The sequence below is a fragment of the Anser cygnoides genome, chromosome 4 (assembly GCF_040182565.1).
Source record: "Anser cygnoides isolate HZ-2024a breed goose chromosome 4, Taihu_goose_T2T_genome, whole genome shotgun sequence".
Classification (NCBI taxonomy): Eukaryota; Metazoa; Chordata; class Aves; order Anseriformes; family Anatidae; genus Anser; species Anser cygnoides.
Window position 1 is genome coordinate 65,623,757 of NC_089876.1, and position 21,909 is coordinate 65,645,665.

Here is a 21,909-nt window from a genome sequence, read left to right on the forward strand (position 1 = left end):
ATTATTTGGACCTACCTACAGGATATGCAAGGGAGTTGTACTTCTTCATTTGTGTTTTGTTTTATTAGAGGCTTGAACTACTTTATTACTTTAAGGGAAACTGAAGATTCAGATCCTGAAGGCAGCTTTCACATCACAGTCTTTCTCACAGAGATACACTATGAATCTTAGAACTTGAAATCATATGTTGTCAGTTACTCAATGTGTCTCCATTGAAAAGAATATATACAGCTTCCAAAATTTGACCCTTTGTGTGGGAAAAAAAAATATATATAGCTAACTGATATTATGAAATAGTCAAACTTAATATGAAATATTGAAATTTCCCTACCTTCTTCACATCAGGAGAGAATCCAATCTGGATAGTGGAAGTCTCCTGAATAAGAGCTCCTTCATTTCAGAGAGATGCATTGACCTCTGACACACCAACTAGAAAAGGAAAACCAATTAACACACCTATATGGAGAATATAGCAATTTGCTTTTTCACTTTAATTAAAGAATAACTGAAATGTAATATCTTATTCACACAAAATGAAACCGGTTTTCTATTTGGATAGGGAAGGGGGAGAAAACTCTACACGTGATCCATTCTAAGCCATTTTTTATTATTATTGTTACTTTTAGTTTGGCAGCTGAACCTAAAAATCAATTATTTGTATAGCCTTGGACGACAGTTGAAAAAGCAGTTTCTAATCTAGTGTCAGTAAAGGCTGTTGCCATGAGCAGCAAGATCCTTTGACTGACATGTAAACCAGTGGCTTTCAGAATAATTTGACAGCTATTTCTCATTAGGGTTTTTGTTTTTTTGTTTTTCCCTTTTTTTGTTTTTTAAACAGGGAAGTCTCTTATTATCATTTACACACAGCAGTTCCTCTCTGCAGTACATTAGCTGAAAATCCACTTGTTTAATTAAGCTTTAGGCTGTGAGCCTTCTGTTCTTTCACTTTAATAGACTTAAACATGGAAGCACGGTCTCTGCTGGTTTTACCTTGTGTATCATCAGGTTGCTGACTTCTTAACCAGATTATTAGATAGAAGGCATTTTAGCAAGGCCTTGCTAATTCAAGTCAAGGGGGAGAAGTCACAGCCAGCCTGCCTCTGGATAATACAGTTGACAACATTATTCTGCTAATAAGTGAAAGAAAGCTCGGCACAGTGCTTTTACGTTCTGGAATGCACACACCACCAGCTATGCAAACACATAGCAAAAATCACTCATGACCTCAAGAAGAAGTTGACAAGACAGACAATGTAGGGCTAGATACCCTTGCCTACAGCTAGCCAGCAGGTCAGTGAGCCCAAATTAGAGCCAACACACCACTCACTGGGCTCACACCACCTTTCCAGAGAACATATCTCACATACCACTATCCTTCTGCCCTTCCCAGTTACATGATGGCAGAGCTACAGTGAAGATTTGGGATTACCCTAGTTAGTGCGATCAAATAAATCGAGGCAAGGTGCTGAGAATATTGTTGGGGAGGGCTTGTTTTGTGTGAATGTGTGCAATTTTTTTTTTATTTATTTTTTTAAGGTTAGGACTCTTCAAAAAAGCCAGGAATCTGCCAGCAGGGGAGGAAAAGCAGAGGGTAAGAGAGGACTGTAGCACAGCCTCTCCTCATTAGCACTGCCCAGTTAGAATCATAGAGTCATCAAGGTTGGAAAAGACCTCCAAGATCATCTGGTCCAACCATCACCCTACCACCAATGTCACCCGCTAAACCATGTATCATGACGTTAGCGCAGTTGCATTCCCCTCCTCAAAGCCCCTTTCTCTACCTGCCGAGCAGGAGCAGCTGCCTATGGCTGGAAGCAGGAGCATGCTAAATTGTTCTCTGTTCAAGGCCTAGTTCTCAGGAGTTTGTCTAATATCTGAAGCAGTTCTCTTGACAAAGGGCAATGGTGCAGAAGAAACCCCATAAATACTGTGCAGCTTGCAGTTTTGAGAGAAATAAGGCAAAGGAAAGGAAAACCTTCTCCATCCCTTCATAATTTGAATCCTTTCCCCTTTTTAGCAGTTTTCCTTCCTTAATTCAAACTCTTTGTTTTCTTTTACCAACTCAGATTTAAAACAAACACAATTATTATGAGTGCATTTTCATTCAGTACACTGCACATTATAAGTGTACTTCCTTCACCCTCAATAAATCTCATTTTGAGTGAGCAGACATGTTAGGAATTTTCGTTGAAATCTGAGCTATAACAAAATTATATTCAACAAATCATAATGGACAAGATAGTCAAACAGATAAGAGCACACAGCAGACCAGTCAACATTGATTGTAAGGTTTGCCAAATACGTTTGCAGAAGATGGCAAAATAGAGCACAAGAATAAGTTGTCTTAGCTGAAGCATTTTATGCTCTTTCATAATCTTAAAAATAGGTAATGTGGGAGCAATATGTTAGCATGCCACGCATGCCTGCATCTGAACATACAGAATATATATTTGGTGTGCTGGAAATGCACGGCTGGAGACCAAGGCACTGATATGCCTTAAAAACACAATCCAGCATAGAGATGGCAGAAATGTAAAGTGCTGCTTGCACAGCACTGGAGCACTGGGAATCTCAATCCCAGTCTGTAAAGAAAAGTGACCCTTGGCACCTTGGCATCCTTGGCACCAATGGCATCCTTGAGGCCAACAGCCAAAGGCTGCTGCAAGAGCCTGTCGTAAAGCAATTATTTACCTTCCCTTTTTGGAAGGGAAGAGATGGAGCCTTGGGAAGCAGCAAGAATACGCTCTTGCAACGATCTCCTTGATCTCACCTGCCCTCATTTCTTACTATCCAGACTACACTTTGCACCTCATGGCCAAAGAAGCATTAGGGTACTCAGCTTGCAGGATATGGCAATTGACCATCCCTGCTCTAATCTTTTCTCCAGGCAATTTTAAGAAACCTGAAATTGAAACGATAGGAAGTGGTAAATAAATATCTGGTGGCAATTAAGAGAAAAAAAACTCTATTCCTTTTCCTTCAATAACTTCCTAAGTATTCATATGCTAATTAAAAAAGCCAAGAAAGGTAATCAAAGGTTACAGAATAGCTTCTATGCAAGGAATGCTCTATTAGAGTAGGCGTCTTCAGGCTGGCAAAGGGGATGGGAGAGTGGAGGAGAACAATAAGAGGTTTAAAGAAAGCCATCAAAAATAAATAAGGAACAAAAGTTTGTTCCATCTCTCCCAATGAAGACACTAGGGGGCGTCAAGGGAAACCCAGAGGTGCCAAATGAAAAACAAATAATGACGCAGCTATACAGCTGTGCATAGCACAGCCATGGAACTTGCCATTACCTTGTATTTGCACTCCACGAAGCAGCTGCTGTCCACAGTCAGAGACTTGGTGCTACGCTAGACAAGCTGCCCATACTTTTGGTCTCAAATACTTCTTATGATGGGAAAAGCAATCCAAGTACAAGCCTAACAAGTCACCCACTGTTGTCTCCAAAGTTCCCCTGGTATGAAACCCTGCTAACAAGGGCTTTAGGGAATCTGTAGAGGGCAGATCAACTGTTAGCTGATGCTGGAAAGTTGATTTTCACATCACTGAGGTTACTGGCCAGATGCTTGACAGCAGAAAAGCAGTGTCCTACGGTGGCAGGCAGAAACTGAGACAATCTCACCTCCTTGTCACACAGAACAGACCTGATGATTAAGAATAACCTGTCCCCGTGGCAAGTTCTTTTACAAATGACTTGGAAACACACACACACACCATCAGTCGCTGTGTATGTAATGATGCTTCTACATATCCAAATAACAGCACAATCATGTTACCATGGCTGGACATATCACACTCCAGCTCCCTACTCTGCTTTGGTCAGAGGACAGACATTTCCTCAAACATTTCTGCTACTTACATTTTTCCTCCAACAAAGTCTATGTTCGTGACAAACTCATCATGCTTTTCACGTTATGTCTTTCCCCCTAGACACAGACTAGATTTTTAGGCTCAGTTTTCTCTCTTCATTTCTAATCCCACTCATTCACCTCTGCATTGTTTTGTACTCATTCTCAGTCCTTCAGAACAGAGCAGCATCTGGGAAACAGTCATGTTTTGTTTACTTCCTCTCATGGGTCATTAATGAAAGCTGAGCAACACCTCTCCCCTCAGCAACCTCTATTTCTCCTCCCTTCATCAGACATTAAAAATACATTGCTCTTTATCATTTATGGTCTTTCTGACAGTCTTCAGTCTGCCTGACCCCGGTCCAAATTTATCTGAATTCATTTATCTTGTAGCATTTGGGAGAAACTCAGTAACAAATGCTTCAGTCACTTCTACATGTATGACAGCATAGCTGGCACCATTGCTAAAAAGGTAAAACGAAGAAAATTAGAACAATTTCAACTATCTTTTCCTCTTCTACTGGCATCTTCCTTTAAAACAAACAAAGAAAAACAAATCATGCACATATGAAAGACCATACTCATCCTCATCATATTGTCCCTGTTCACTGTTCTAAGTAGGTTTTTGTTTGTTTTTTTTGGGGGGTAGAGGGGAAGGAAGACAGGGGAGTCCTTTCTGTTCTTTTTATTTATTTGTGGCATCCTTTCATTGGATGGGATGGGTTAGAATAACAGGTCCATAAGGAGGAAGACAGGCATTAACACATTTGAGCGTATCAGTTGTGCGGATAGCCTGCCTTCATTCAATGTGTGTTAGTAATGCCTTCCTAAATGCTTCGCACCTCCCTATAAAAATCCAGGCAATATCCTGGCAACTCCTAGGCTGATAAGCTTGACATTGATTTAAACGTAGAAGAAACTGGTATGAAAAAGTCAGTGAGATAAAGATACAGTCATACTGGTGATATTTTTCTACAGACAGCAAGGAGTCGAAAATATTTGATTAAGACTCACATGACAATACAGAAAAATACATACTTTTGCAACTCACTCTCAGAAAGCTGGTAACTACTTCAGCAGAAGAGCACAGAAAATTTTAAAGTGGAAAACATTCAACAACACAGGATCGTTTTCCTTCAGGTCATTATTAAATCCTTGCAAGTAAGTTTCAAATGGTACCGAAACTGGAAGACTCATTAATAATAATGACAACAGGTCTGTTACACAGACGAACTTGATCTTAGTATAAGACGATTCATTTGAGCAGTAGGGATTTTGAGCGACAAAATATCTTGGATGTAAAGCTGTGCTTGTAAGATAGGGGAAGAACGTGAAATCCTGAAATACAGTGCCACTGAGTGACTGACTAAGGGCTAAGACAGAAAAGGGAACACAAATTCCCCATAGTTAAGGCTGAGGACCAATATAACCCTCGGATCTTCAAGCAGAAGAACACGAGGCAGGATCAGGAAAGCATGAGAGCTGCCTGAAATGCTCTAGGTAGTCCAGGTGTTCTCAGTCAAGGAGAAGGGAGAGACAAAGAGCACCAAATCAGAAATATATATATATATACATTTAATATTCACAAATATACTGAGATTGACAAAAAAGCAGGAAGGAAATAAGAAAGTCTCTCATAAATGTGTGTAAGAAGATAATTCTGATTAGAGAAATACTTAATGAAGGAACAAAGATCTAGTGGACAAATTCTGAAGTTGCACCTTAGCCCAAAAGAGAAAGCACAAGCAGGATTAAGAGCTCCATAATGACACATAAAACACTTGGTTCCACAAAAGGACGGCAGAATTTTTAGGACCCATTTTCAGTAAAATTAGGTTTAAAAAAGGAAATTACTCCATCCCTCATAAACCTGAAACTAAGACAATGTACTGTTTTCATTTATGTTAATTCATTTCATTTAAGCCTAGCCCCTCCCTGCTGGCAGCCTTGCACAACAGAGCTGTCACCATAGCCATCGATCACGACATTTAAAACAGAGGTCTCTGCTAAGTTGGCACTCCAGTGAAAGCTACAATGTGGGCATTGAAGGCTCTCCAAGTTAGATGCTGGAAGGAATCTACTGTGGAAGGGAAAGTCCCATATATCACTACTGAAGCCAAGTGATCAAGATAAATGGTCAAAAAATTATAAAGATGATCTCACTTTTTATTGTGCTCAGTTGCAGCTGAGGCAACCCAACCTTGAAAGGCTCAGCAGGGGTATTAAAGATGGGAATCTGAAGTCCCTGAAGGCTCTTCTGAGTCAATCCACCCTATGATAAAAAACAGAAAATAAAAATTGTATTTAAGCTTCCCAAGCTTCTCAAAACCATATTTTTTCCTTTTGCCTCAGGTGAACGCAGTGAAACCCATCAGCTTCAATGCCCAAACCCTCTCCATGTCAGGCCCTCGCTGCAGTCTCTGAGTTTCGGCTCCCCTGGCTCCTCCTTGCTGGGAGAGCCAAGTCCCTCAAGCGTCCACTACCACAGTTGCCAAAGAAAGTATCTGATAGAAGGGGACGCCATCCCTCAAACAGGGGAAAATAAAAATGACATGAAAATACTACTGCCCTTCTAGCTTTACTTCACTGACTGATTTTGATCTTTCAAGTTAAATATGTGCTTGCTTTGCCTCTGAGAGACTGCATCCATGTGCGAAGAACACTAGCTGTGGAAAACCAGGCTAAAATAATCCCATGGCAGGGATTTTCACTGGCACTGTATACATTGGGTAGAGTTACATAGACGTTTTGAACATGACCACATGAAAAGATCCACATTTGCAGAAATGGGAAACTAGAGTTTCTCAAAAGAAAACCGCTTGGAATTTATTTATATTGCAACCTATCCCAAACATCTCCTTTGGATCTGCTTCTCCCCTAAGGAGGGAACACTCTTCATTCTTCAAAAACATTCTTCAAAAACACAACAACTACAGAAAAGATTGTTCAGTTATCTTGACTACATTTCAACACCAAATGTTCCCTCTGAGTGTTTTATTTTCACCTCTGTTGCATTACACATTAATGTCTGATATTGAAAAATATGATGAGCAAACTACACCATGCTGCCAATTTTTATTTTGCATTCCCATTTTTGAAGACTGTTTTTGAAGTTTTATCTTCATACCTCAACTGAAGACATATTTCTTAACTGGGAACATACAAATTCAATCCTAAATTTAGTTGAATTAAGAAAAAAACGCGACCGTGCATTTCTTAAGCATTCTCACTCATACAAATGTGAACCATAAGACTTATTTCCTGGCACTGTTAAAGTCTCCATGCAACACTGAACACTGATTATACACCAAGGTAAGAAGGAGCAAATGGGTTTAGCAACCAATCCTCTTTAGGAAAAGGTGTAGTGAAGTTTTGAAAAATCTTCATTGAATGAAGATTTCCCAACTTTGAAAGTTGGGAAGTCTGACTCAGAAAATTCAGAACCTACTTTTAATATATTAGCTGTACCTGAGAACATGCAAAAGCCTTATTTATTTTTCAAATATTCCAAGAGTTTGGGGTCTAATTCCCACAGAGCTCCCTTTGGTAATTTTGCAATTGTCAGGCAGATCATAAGATTCTGAAGCAGGAATTGTTTGTGGCAGGTGCTATTGCAAAACAAAGTCGCAGTCCTGTGATATATCCCGTAACAGTGATAGCGAATGGGAAACCACGCTTGTGTTTAGCTAGCTCAACAATCTGTCTTACAAAGGATGCTAATGCTGCTTATGCATGTTCGCATTTCCCAGCAAGAACAAAATTCAAGGTTCCCGATGTGGCAGGCTAGCTCAGCAACAAAAGAATTGGTGTAAATCCCATGGAGAGGCCTTTCAGTCATTTTAACAGAAGCTCTCAGGGATCTAGAAAGTAGCATCAGGGGCATTCACCATAAGCTAGTTACAGTGGGCTCAGTAAGAGCTTTCAAAATAGCTCCTCAGAAATCACAAAAAGAATATCGTCTTTCCCCACCCAGCCGCAGAACAGTCATTCTCTTCACATTCACCACCGAAAGACTGTTCAACACAGTTACCTTGGCTTTGGACATCCCAGTCCAACCAACACAGTCCTTCCTAGAGCTCCCCATTCAACAGAATCAGGACACGGCTGAGGCACAACCTGCCAAAACTCGAAGCAAACCAGCGCCGCTTTCTTTAGGGCATCAGAAATGTTGGCAAATAACTCATTTTTTGTTACCTCCTGCACTGTTTTACACAACATTTCTTAGAAGGGGAGTGCCCAGGAAGACTGCTGCAGCATCTCAGTAGCAAAATCCCATCCCTGCAGCTCAGCACCTGACTGCAGCTTCCACAACAGGCTTGGGAATATCATGAGAAATGCCCTCTTCCAGTGCAACAACCAAGGTGCAATGTCCTTTTTTTAGCTTGTGTATGCCGCTGGGGATTGGCAAGTTCTTGTGACTTCGCATGCTAAATAGGCACGGCACAGAGCAGCACGACACAGGGCAGACCTGCAGACCCAAGGCAGAGCTGTGTCACCTTGCCTGAGCCCAGCACCTGGCTTGGGAGTCAACTCTCGTACTGCCAGCGGACGCCAACAGGGATCAGAGTTAGCTCCGGAGCTGGGAGTCACAGTTAAAGTACCACAGCTCTACTTAAAGCTGCAATTTAACCTCTTAGCCTGTCCAAAAGAAATCACACGGTGCTAGGTGTCAACTACAGGCAGTTTTTAAAATGTTCTTGTTATCAGTTTCCATTGAAAGTGTCCTGTCACCCATACTGAAGAGAACTAAATGAACATTTCAGTTTCCTTTAGCTCTGTAGGGTGGAAAAAACCAATGGTCTGAAAGTTGTTTTTGACTTTAAAACAATTGTAAAAAGGAAGCAAGTATCACCTTCCAAATCACAGGCAGAGGCCACTATTTCAGCTGCAGGCATCGGATCAAATTCCTAGGGTGTACTTGGCTTAGCAAAGGGCGTATATAAACAATAACGTATGGGAGGTCTAATTGCACACAGCAAGGAAATTAAAACATTCCCTTGAATGAGGCTCCGAAAACATGCATAGATGTATACATAAAACACGCAAACAGCTAGAGGAATTAGAAAATCTTTTGTGTGGAACTAAACGCAACAGTTTTTCAAAAGAGGTACACGGTAATCTAAGGAGTTAGGATTTATCTCACTGTTTATAGCTTATTTTGCTGCAGAAATATTGGCATTTTTTGCTTCCCTGAAGGCTGTCTTGCTCACTTTTCCAATACAGACTGAAGAGGATCACTTCCGCACCATGCTTCATCCTGCTTCCCTCCTATCTGAACCTCTGCTGTCACCTCCATACAACAAATTGGATTACAGGTTTCCTCCCTCTCTCAGGGATATGGTACTTACACTTTTTGATTTGTGCGAGCACAGCATGGGTCTGTTCCACTCTAGTAGCTGACCCATGCAAACTCGTTTAGAAGACAGGTACTGCCACTCCACGGTGCCTTTGTTGAAAAAGAAGAAGTTGTGTCTCTCAGTGCAGCAGGGATGCAAGCCTGGGATGTGATGCAGCCCACTAAGCAGTTTGTGAGCTCTGCTCACGCTCTCCCGTAGGCAAGCCAGTTCAAGGTAAGTGCACGACTGCATTTAGACAGGCCTCTCTAATTACAATCGGATCACCTCTGCGGTGAGAACAAGTGCTGGGAAGGTATCAGAACCGAGCTGAGGACATGCTCCAATACCTCAGGGGGGAACTCTGTGGTGGAGTTAGCATCTCAGGGAACAGAAATGAGAACTATTTCTGGTAAGTTTTTATGAGCACAAGGTCCCCATCCTGCTTTTCTACTCGCCAGAAGAGAGGTTGTTTGCAGTCCCCTCTTCTCCTGCAACTGTACCTGCACGAGACATGTTTTGTAAGCAGCAATTTATTTATCGTGCTTAACAGATTCTCTTAACTGCAACGTGAATTTTTAGGCTCGTCAGTGATATTGAAGATATGGAGGAAAACACGTTTCCCTTTTCTGAGGGAAACAGCAGTATGTAGGTAGAAAACTTGAAGGGAAGCACTGTTGCACTACTATTGATTAGCTATGCAGCACCAGGGTTAACAGTCTGCCCTCCGGCTCCAGAGGAGAGCATGAACTATTAGTGTCCTGCTCTAACACAGCCTTCTGGTGAAACACTTTGATAGATGAATTATGTGGGAAGCTGTATAAGATATGAGTACCATGTTTTCTGAAAGGTTTAAAGCCCCAGCAGTACCCTCCGTAACTCCGGCAGAGGTATTTAAAGCAATCATGAAAGAAGGGCAGCAGCTGCCAAGTTCACACTTCCTTCTGTTTTCTGGGCTGAGGTCATGGTTTTGATTTTGAAAGTTTTGCTTTACACACATTCTTTGCTGTGTTGGACCCATGACAACTACCTCTTTCTCTACCCATAGCAATTAGCACCGCTAACGTCAGTGGGGCATTGTTGCCCATGGTATGGTGGAACCAATTATCTTCAGCTATGAAACGGGTTTGCACAAACATACCATTGTATGTCCTCTGTCACCTGCCCAAAACTGGATGTCAGTTGCTTTTTAAGACATCCCAGTCCTTTTTTTTTTCAGAGCTATCAAGCACCGCATGGACACATTTGATTTTGTTCAACCCTTTGTTAGCCCTTGCACGCTCAGAAAGCTTAGTTTCACACCTTCCTGTTCATTGATATTGCCTGAAGTGATGCATCACAAGGGTTTTCATGCAAGAGAAGCAGTTTTATGCTGAAGAGGTCTATTTTAATCACGCAGCAGTGTCTTTTATAAATTAAAAAAATCCCCACACATTCTAATTTAAACCATTAGCATGGCCTGTGGTTAGATGACATTATGTTGCTAATGGACCCACTGTGGAATATGACACCAGTCGTGCTGTCCACTGGGACATACAGGCATATAATACACATGTTTATTTCAACTCTAAAAGGCTGTACTAATGGCTTCAGCACTTTTGTGTTAAGTAATCGACATTCTCCCCCCTTGGCAGGGAATGCATATGTAATGCAATCCGTGTTTTCCTGGGTTAATTGGTCTTTCTTTCCTCAATCAGAGGTACGATGAAATTCCAGACTAGATGTGTGTTAGAGACAAGTTAGGTTTGCCTGTAGGCCATCCCACGCTTTCTTTGGTTTTCTATCTTTTAAAAGTCTTCTAGGCATTTTCAAAGTGGTTGCACTTTATACCGTGCCTCTCTTCCCTTCCAACTGTTTCACTTCAGGCTTGCGTTTATCTGGGCTGAAATGGAAACTACTGCACTATGATTTTTGTGACAATGCCTCTGCATTAATTAATTAACTAGACAGAGGGTGCTTGTCACCAAACCAGATCCTATCACATCAAAAAGAGCTAACACACAAGGGAAAGCAAGAGGAGGGAGACTTCCAGACCACGTTCAGTCTTAGGCAGACTGATGAATAGCACACACCATGGTCAGAGTTTGAGTGTGCAACAATTGATCAGTTTGAGATACGTGAGAGAAAATCACGTATTTTCTTACTGGTTATATTTACTGCATTAAATGTATGCAATGCTGTGATTGCTGGAGTGGCTTCCACGTGGTTTTGGCCCTGCTGTGTAGAACCATGGCACATTCCCACCTCATCTGCAAAGCTACCTGAATGATAGAACCCCAAAGGATACATCTGAGTCTGAAACAGACCCATGGAGAGCTACAGGCTTACTCCAAGCAGCCGGCTAAAACAAGTGGGTCATTAACCAAACCTCTAACATGTAGCAGCCAACGAAAGGGGCAGGTTCCAGAGAAAAACTCCTCTTTGCTCTTCACTTTTTCCTTTGTAAACTCTTCCAGGTGGATCATGGTTCTGTCTGAATCACATGCAACACTGAGATGATAAAGAACTTTGCTGTGCTGTGCTGTTACCCTTCATTAATACCCCAAATCTACACACTCCTGAAATCTACCCATGGATTTGGGCACCAGATTTGCAGTGAAATCCAAACACATCACAGTTTGTCTGATTGGATGGAGAAGATCTTTACAAAAACGTTCAGTCACCTGTGTTGAAAACAGTGTGGAAGGTCTGAAGCTTTGTAAGAGGGCTCCAGTTATCAGAAAACTAAGTCAAATGCTCACCTTCCCATTTCTTTCCCTATACCCCATGAGTTTAGGTTGACCAGCTCTTTGGTAAAGAGCTTGATGGCCAGTGTGCACCATTTCAGACATATGCTAAAATTCAGAGGGAGAGAGAGTGAAATTCTGACCTTTAATTAAATAGTTGTTTTATTACAGCTGACTGTGAAAAAAAAAAAACTGACTGACTTCCACTGTGTTTCTGAAACGAATCATCAACAGAGCTAAACTCAGGAAGAAAATATCTAGCTTCAGCTGAGCAATAATAGATGCTATACTAAAGGAAAACCATTCCTTATTCTGCCTAAGGAACGTAAGATGACGTAGCAAAGCATAATCCTGCAAACATATGGAGCGGCATATATTTCAGAAGGATCTGGAAAAAAATAAAAAGGGGGAAAAATAAATCAGCTGTCTCCAGCTTACATGCATGCCACATGCAGGGAGTTAAAGCAAAGACTGAAATTGTAGAGGAGCACTCTTCCCCAGGGCACACAGATATTCCACTGGGGGGAAGGAAAAAAGAAAAAAAAAAAAAAGGAAAGGAAAATGCTCTTTCAAATGCTTCTTTGTGCAAGAGGAACTTACAGCAAAGAGCTTAACGTCACATTAAACAACATATTGCTGGGATTTGCATATTCCTAGGTCTGTCACGGTAGCATGTATGCCTACCAGGCAGCTAGTGTCTGAAAATCACCAAGTGACTATTAAATTTCACAAAGGAGGTAAGACTGCAATGCTATACTACTATTAATTAGATTTCAACCAAGATAACGATTACCAGGGATTTGTCAGATTTGTAAAATTGTAACTAGTATAATTTCAGTGTTATCGAGGGACCAGAGAGAGACATCTCACTTTACATTCAAGTTAACTAAACATAATTTATAAAAAGGTAAATCCTCAGTCAAAAAAAAAAAAAAAAAGAAAGAATTTCAATCAAAACGAGACAATCTGATCAAATACATGGGGAGGTTGCTTCTTCTATCCTGCATTTAATGAGAGAGTTCTCATTTGCATAGCTTTTTAGTAGGGGATGATGTGTCCAATTTATAGTTCTCACATTTTATTTTCTCCTTCAAGTACAAAGACACTGCCACCTGCTTTGGAAACATCCAGCTGGCCAATCTGTGTGGACAGCATCATTATTAAATTGTCTTCTGTCTCTTGTTGGCACTGGACCTTACCCACTACAGCGCGCATTACTCCCTCAAAGAGGCTCAGCAAGCAGAGCACCCACGCTGGACAGACAAGTGTAAAATGGCATCACTTCACAGACTTAAGCTACAGCCATTCGTTAGCTAGCCCAACAGCTGGAAACAATATTCCCAGTCCTCTTTGGATCAGGTACATGCTGACAAGGAGACATTATAAAAATACAACACCTATAATCCACAACCTTGCCACAAAAACCTGTCTGATGTCCAGAGTTGTCCAGCAATTCACAAGAGCAATGAAAGCAGAATGTAAATGATTCTCAACTTTTGCTTGAATTAAGATGTATCTATGAATGTACGTGTGCTTTTCGAGATTTCACCGACTGGGAATGGTGATGCAAGACCAAAAAAAGTACCATCAACTTGACAGCACAACTATTTTAATGGTATAGTTAATAGAAGCCTGAGATCTTTATATTTTCTACTTAGCTGTTAGCACAGCAGCAACAAAACATGATTTATCCTTAGACATCTCAACAGTAGCTCCCACACCATGCAATTTATACTATTGTCTACTATCCATACATACATGCACCTATTATAACACACATTGCTTCTAAGCCCACACATGCGTGTCGCTTTCCTAACACATTTCAGTTGCTATATACAAGAATCATGGTGAGAGAAAGCTAGTATGCAGGATTTTTTGCTGTTTTTACTATTGTTACTGCTATTATTATTTCAGTTTTCAAAGCAAGGGAAATAACCAGCATTACAGGATTACATAGTTTTAATCAAAGCCATTCAAGAAAAAGGTGAAAGATTCTAATACTGAGAAGCATGTGCCAGCTGTTGGAAAGGCACATGGAAAAAAATGCAGACTACATTCATAATGAGGATGGAGAAAATAAATCTGTTGAGGGTTATTTGCTGCATATTCATGCTCTAATAAATTGATGTAATGGGCTAAAAGAATGAGGAGGCAACCAAGAATGAATATGTTGTGCTGAGTATGCACGGTTTAAGAATAGCAATAAAAACTCTATTCTGGTAGAAATCCACACCTACCCAAACACCTTTTTTTTCCCCACTCTGTGTATTCAAACAGAATCACAGCAGACAGGACTAAGGAACTGTGTCTGAAAGACAAAATTATTTTGCAACATGGTTGTCTATTAAGATGTCCATGACAATTTTTCCCCTTTACATCATTCTTTCTCATTAATATCCACCCTTAAAACAAATAAATAAAAGACCCAAATCCCATTTTCTCCTAGAGGCATGCCTATGTAGGCTGCTGTGGAAACAGACAAGGGATGTTTGCAAATACAAGTATAAGTATCAAAAAAAAAAAAAAAGTCCAAGGAAGTGATTCATTATCGTACAAAGCCCTACCAATGGAGAGGGCCTTGGGCCACCTAAAAATGTAAGAACCCAAGTATTATATGTACACCTACAAATTGGATACATTACTTTGCAGCTTTTCTTATAAAGGTTGCCAGGAGGAGAGTCAATGCTCTCTGCAAATGCATAAAAAGGGAGATGAGGATCTTGGAGACGCAAGGACATTTGATGTTCCCACTTTTAGGTGTCCATCTGCTTCCATGACATAAGAACTAAATATCTAGCAAATTTACATTCCCTTAATGGTTTTAGGTTAAACTGTAGCCCTTACCCTTCCATGCTGCTGGTTAGGAACATCCACTTAAGGGAATAACAACCTCATTATTTGAGCATGATGCATCCACATATTACTTTAGAGAACTGTATTTGCTTCTTGACTTGATAGAAATTAGCACTAGTTTTCTTAGCCTGATCAGATTATAGTTCTCAATTTGCCCTTCTACTTCATGGGCAAACAATACTTGCAATGAGAGCAGCAGTCCTGAGTTAAGAGTAGACCATGAGGCACATGGAAGGAGGGGACAAGGAACAACAAGAGAGAAAGCTGATCCTTTATTCAGGTCCTAGTCCAGGGGATTTCCCTTCCTCCTTTTAATTACAGACTTCACTAACAAGTCACGTGCATCTCTGAGCACTTGTTGATGAATTCAGATTAGACAGGGACATGGCCATTTCCCTTTGGTATTGTAGTGAATAGTGAAGTAACAAGCTAGCCCAAGAATCAATTTTCACCCAAACTTCCTTCTAATTACCATTCTCATTTAAAAACAATAAAAGGTGATTTCCCCTGATAAATGAAACAGTTTGTTGATATCCCTTTGAAGATCAATTCAAATTAAATTCACCATATAATTCTAAATAACCCATCTACACACACACACATAATTTACTTAACCATCAGAGTCAAGAAGCTTGCACTCTGTCTCCTTATTATTGCAGTTCAAAGTAGTGCTTTTATTCGTTCCCCAGGAGGACACACAGCTACAAGCAGCCAGAAGTTCTCCCTTCCCTTCACTCTTCCTCCTACTAATTTTGCAGATACCTGGAAAGCAGTCCTGACCCCACTGGAAGAAAAGAAATAAACAAACAAAAAAACCCCCTACCCATTACCATGGCTTTACATGTTTTTACACCCCAGGCTCTCCACAAGCTGCTACATGCTCCTCTGGAAGGATGGGCTGTGAACAGGAGAGGTCATATGGTGATCAAAACACTCCATGGGGACAGAACAGACCCGGCTCTTCCATCACCAGCAGGATCACTGACAAAAATAATCTGCAAATATTATCTGTTTGTTTTCTCTGCCAGCTAAACTTCTAGATCTAGCTTGCTTTAGTTCTGTCAGTCAGTTATACTGATGCCACAAACTAGCTCTCAGACTGCATCAGGGTTCCCCACTAGGACCTCATTTAACATTTGGATTAAAAATCTGGAGAAGGCTTCTGGAAAGGAAGAGACCAACTCTGCAAAAGCTGTGAACTTTCTTTGAGTGTAATCAGAACCAAGAAAAAGCTGCAAACAGCCTAAGAGAACAGCACTTGTAATACAAACAGAATTATGCACAAGGCAGAGATCGTAGGCCTCATAGGCACCCAGGCTTTGAAAACACTCTACTGATTCCCACTAAAGACTGCAATAGGATGGATTTGAAACTGTCCAGCCTGGCCTTGAGCACCTCCAGGGATGGGGCATCCGCAGCTTCTCTGGGCAGCCTGTGCCGGTGCCTCACCGCCCTCAGAGTAAAGAAATTTTTCCCTATACCTAACCTAAATCTACCCTTTTTTAGTTTAATGCCATTCCCCCTTGTCCTATCACTACACTCCCTGACAGAGTCCAGAGGTTTGCTTGTAATACCTCATTTCAGCAAGCCAAGCACTCTTGCCAATGCCTTTGCCTCCCCATTTCCCTTTAACCAAGCACTATCAGGTAACCATTTCTATAGGTGTTGGGATAGAATTTGAAAACTAAAATATAAATCCATAGCTCAGACAAGCAAAGTAAACACTACATTCACTCAGAGATTTTAATCTACTGACATCACTGGAAACCCAGAAATAGCAATTCTGAACTCACATGGTTTGGGTCATCATCTACCAAACACACTGTACAGCGCAATGCTCCTCTAAACAAAGAAACTGAATCTTCCTTGAAATCTGTTACAAGGAGCAAATAACAGTGTATCTGAAATTATGACCTAAATAGGCATGTTATATTTAAAGAAAGAAAAAGTTACCGTCCCTAGAGTCTCAATATTACATCTGGAAATAATTTCAGTATTTTACAATATAATTAAATTCATCGCTTGCGTAGGTTTTAAATGCTGGCCTGGGAAAAAGTGTGAACATGGATAATGAAATGTGTGTAGTTGTTATTGAACTTGGAGGATTTCTGGTCCTAGCCAAATTTGCAGAACCCACAGTCAAATAAAAGGGAATGAAAACAGGCAGTCTGAATATTAAAGAGGAAATGTACAATGTCCTTGAAAACACGAGAAGAGCCAGGAACCTGGCTCTGAACATTGTACCACATCAATCAGTATTACCCTGGCAGAGAAGAGCCTATCACATTTCCTTGTGCCACAACTCCCTTTGTGCCTTTGGTGACAGGGAACAGCAGAACACCAGCAACCAGTTCTGCTATTACACCTGAATCACCACAGAGAAAAAAATTATCTTTAATGGAAGAATCAACAGGCATTGAATTTCCCACATGCACACCCCAGTGAAAAAGTCCAAAGAATGAGAATTCACAAATTTGCATTTTCATAGAAGGCTCGTCTTTAGTTTGCAAGATATGTACGTGTGTTTTGGCTACCAAACCTTAGTGGATAGGAAGACATAAAAGAGGTAGCCCTATAATGCAGCCTCAGCAATAAAACTGACTTTAAATCATACAATTTTTCTTTATTTTAAATAAATTTGAAGTTGAAAATCCAATAAACTGTCACAGCATAGTTTTAATCTGTCCTATTATTATATCCTCCCTGAAAAAGTGAGATTTTCTCCCTTCAGACTTAAAAATCAGCAGAACTTGCAGGGTGCCCCCTCATCCTCTTTCAAGGCAAAACAAACAAACCCAGACCTTTGAATTTCTCTGTGCTACCTGGAAGAAACCTGTTGGAGAAGGCAGACATACAAAGATGTGTGCCAGGCAGCAGACGGGAACTGAAACACCTCTCTCAAACCCAGTGTCTCAGTTTCTCACCTACCAGAGAGAGCTTTGAGGGACTCCAGAGCACAGAAGCTTTAAAAGAGCTCAGCTCCCAGCCAGCCATCACTATGCAGTGCAGCACAGACCACCTAACAGGCTGGCCCACCCCATGGAGGTGTCCATTATAAGGAGAATCAGATGCCCTTCAGCCGTGAGGTAGGCAATGTGTTGAGGAGCACTCTCTGCAAGCCAAAGATCTTCCTTCAGAGCCCTTTCTTGCGTTCGTACACTGCTTTTTGCAGAGGTGGCCCAGGGTAACCTCTTAGGGAGTAGAGAAAAAAAAAATTAATCCAAAAATTTAATTAGGAGCCAGCTGACTACGCCCCAATGGACACACAAATTTGGATGCAATTATTTCTTCACAGGGCACAATCAGTTTTGGCTAAAATGCTGGTTGAGACCAGAGAGCCAAAGACATGAGCGCCTGGCCTCATGGAGTCAAAAGGGTACAGATGCTGACCAGATGCTTGTATTTTTACACCCTGAAATCAACAGCTAAAGGTTGCAAAGTCTCTTATGAGTTATCTCAACACTCTGCTTTTGTACTCCACACCAGGCAGTGAACAGGCTCCCGCTGAAGACAAATCTTTGCTCTCACTGGGTCTGGCTGTTTCTCAATTAATGGTCTCTTCACCACTGTCCAAGCTCTTAAGAAAGCCATTAATGTGCCCAGAGATTTGCTAACAGTCAAATTCACAGAAAAAAAAGAAAAGGCTTGAGAACTTGACACCATCCTGTTCAAAAACCTAGAAGTTGTCACTAATTCTACAGGTTTCTTGAAGTGACTTTTGATTCTGAGTAAAACCAGTAGGACACAGAGCTTTTGAGCCCAGAAATAAGAAAAAGTAAGAGTAAATTTACACTCCCCTCTTTCTCCTCACTTGGATGTGTCTCAAAGGACGTTAATTACACTCTCCAAATATTCACAAGATTGGAGAGTTTGCTGGCAAGGCGTATTTTCCCAGCACCTCACTGCTATAGATTAAAGCAAAGCATGAAGAGAAGTACAAACACAGGATACCGAATCTCTGATGTTTTACAGTTGGTAATGTATGATATAACCTTCTCATCCTGCCCAACACACAAATGCTGAAAACACTTAGAAATGGTACCATGCAGCTGTCAGTGTTTCACATACACAAATTCAACATTTGCCATAACATAACATGCAGTTACCATGGATATTTCCCTGTCTTTAGCAGACTAGGAAGAGAGAAGGAAAAAGAAAAGAAAAAAAAAAGAAGAAAAAAAATGAAAAAAAAGAGAAAAAATCTCCTTTGTGCTTACATAGTAACCTTCAGCAAATGTTGACTCTGTGGTGACAGCCACCATACTGCCTAACATGAAGGCACACATTAGTTTGCCCAGATTATCGCAAATGAATAATCTATGCTCTGTTTAAGACCAGGATTGCTTTGCTATGTGCCATGCAAGAACCGCCACAGGACAGTCAATATCCAGAGGACGTTGTGAGCCACTAATATGCAGTGCAGAGTGAAAGTTGGCTCGCGACCAAGACCCTTCCTGACAGCAGAAATTCAGCATCAGTGTTCGGTGTAGAGTATGTTAACGAAAAGAAGAGGTGCAAAGCAGGACTGCTGACATAAAGGAAGGAGCTATGGGAGGAGGGGTGGTTAAAATGAAGAATCTCTCTGCAAAGACAGAACCAAACATGTCACGGCTTCCTTAGCTTGCCATCACGAGAACATCCTGGGGAGAGAAAGGATATTAAATCCAAACAAATGATGGTCCAAAACCAAGCACGCACTAGACCAGATGTGAATTAGCAGATACTGGAGATGACAAAAAGTTCCTAAAAGACAAGCAGGGAAGTTGTGGAGCATTCCAGTTGGACCAGTGGATAAAAGAGGGAGCTAACATTTCTTATGTCAGACAGCCTGGCAAATTTGCATCTGGGCTTGTACAAAATTGCTTTTGATTATTGTAAGAGATATACTCCGTGCTCTGGTTAAGCAAAGACGGCTCTAGGCACTAATGTCTTCTCGTAAACTGAGCCAGAAGACTTCAAGCTAGATTACTGTTCAAAGACTTCATTGCTTTTTATTCAAACAAACAAACAAACAAAAAAAAAAAAAAACACCCTTTCCAAAAACTAATTTGCATCGAATTCGCTTAGTAGAAGAGAGTTTCTGGTCAACTGAAACCACATTTTCAAATGAGCAAGCTATTAACCAAAAAAAATAAATAGATCAGAAAATGTACCGTGTGTGTGTTTTGGACTGAAGATGGGGTTAGCAGGGAATAAAATAAACCCAGTTTAACTCATTTGGCTGGAGGTAAATGCAATGGCCCAGCATTTCTCAATTTCTCACCTACCTTTCTATCCCTAAGGATTCAAACTACAACTGCAGAGCACATTTTCCACCACAACCACCCACCCACAGCTCTACCTAGAAGACAGCCAAGTTCTCCAGAGAATCTTAAGTGGGTTTTGCATTTACATATGAGCAAATGCCAGTTAAGTCGTGTAACGTAACCCTGCAGTGGTCACCCTGAGTGTCACTGCTCTGCATTATGCTGCAATGCTCTGCCCTGCTGAAATGCTTTGAGTCCACAGGCGATTCTCCATGGGATAGAGACCTCCTGTGGCCTGCCAAAGGTGTCGAAGTAACACTCAAAATCTCTCTGTTTTTAAATTAAAGTGAAAACTTGACATCAGAATATGATATTAAAACAAAACCAGATCTATATTTAACCAAAAACAATTCTGAAAGAAGTTCTTGGTGGCACTTTTCTTCTACACTATTAAACAAAAAATAGGCAAAAATGGTGTTGAATCATTAGAATGGCTGTTGCTTTGGAAACACAAACTGTGAACCAGTTGTACTCGTGACTTGGTGGAAAAATTACATGTTGTTTAAAATATTTTTCTCACACTGTCTGTTCTGAAAAAGATACAGTCTGAGTTTTCTGTTGCTTTCCAGTCTTGGCCAAATCAGACATCTCTGAAATGAAATACCATTTTTTTGGAGAAAGCTCCCACTGGTGACAGACTCTGCCTTTGTGATATCAAAGCTAACAATAGCTTCATAATGGAAATGCCCTAGCAGCAAGCTCTGGACTTATTCTAAAATACATAGAGCATATCCACCCACACAGTCTCCTGCTGTAATTACTCCTATCAGGCTAGATAAGTATCGAGTGAACTATAGGACAGAAAAATTTGGGGACATGATCCATCTCACAGAAGCCTACGGTAGAAGAGGAAATCATCTCTTGCCTTCTGAGCTAACACTCTAGCACTGCACCACCCTTCCCTCTCCCTGGCCGTTTTCAAAACAGAGTTATATTAAAAAAAAAAAAAAGGAAAAAAAAAAAAAGAAAGATGAAATTTGAGGGCATCTATATACATCTTTCACACCAAGCAGCAGATAAACATAACTTTTAACACGAATCCAAACTGCTGCCTTGGTGGTGCTTGCCATAACACCAAGCAGAATTAAGCAATGCAAATCCCTGAGACAGCGGCGTGGCAGGACCAAGACCCCGTGCGGAACAGGACACCCTGCCTTCCCTAGTTTTCTCTCCAAGTTCATCAGGGTCTCTGGGGTGTACTGATTGCTACTCATCCACATCCTGCGTATTCCACAAGCATAATTATTCCCACTAGATCCAGCCTGTTTCTCAAACAAAGCCTCAACACTAAATTCTGTAAGGAAGTTCCACGTTACTACTCTTTTTTACCCTCGTGAGACGTACTACTAAGGTATATTCACTAGTTCATCACAATGACACGTTGTCATAAATTATTTAAACAATAATTGTCAAAGTAAATGAGCAAGGTACTGCTTATTTCTGAATGTACATTTGCTTGTTTTCTAATTGGTAATAATTAGTCTCACACAGAAAGAATCATGTGAGCTAGTGTACATTATATATTGGTTTGTTTTACCACGTCCCTGATAAATACAATAAACACATAAAATACATTAGGGAAAAAAAGAAAGGAAAAGAAAAAAAAATGGTTTGGAGGTTTGGTCAGCAGCCCCTGCCATTAGAGGGTGAAAAGAATCAATTCCCTGGAGCTGTGAACAACTAGTCAAAGCAGGGGCTTTCGTGGACTAATTGGGAAAGTGCATTAAAGGTACTAATGGTCAGAGCCGCCTGGAGTTCATGAGAGCTTTCCGAATACAAAATGTGTGATATTACATTGTATTGCTCAGACATTATCGTGTAATATTAGACAAGCCTGTAC

At 40.8% G+C, this 21,909-nt stretch overlaps 1 long non-coding RNA gene across 1 annotated transcript in view; it reads right to left on the reverse strand.

Annotated features, from left to right (window-relative positions):
* The window catches only part of LOC106043978 (uncharacterized), a 135,209-nt gene that overhangs the window by 84,456 nt on the left and 28,844 nt on the right, over nucleotides 1-21,909 (reverse strand). Inside the window, exons 2-3 of the long non-coding RNA XR_001212010.3 lie at nucleotides 6,015-6,123; nucleotides 332-429 (exon numbers count right to left, since the gene is read on the reverse strand). This is a non-coding gene — a long non-coding RNA (uncharacterized lncRNA). The remainder of the gene's footprint in view (nucleotides 1-331; nucleotides 430-6,014; nucleotides 6,124-21,909) is intronic.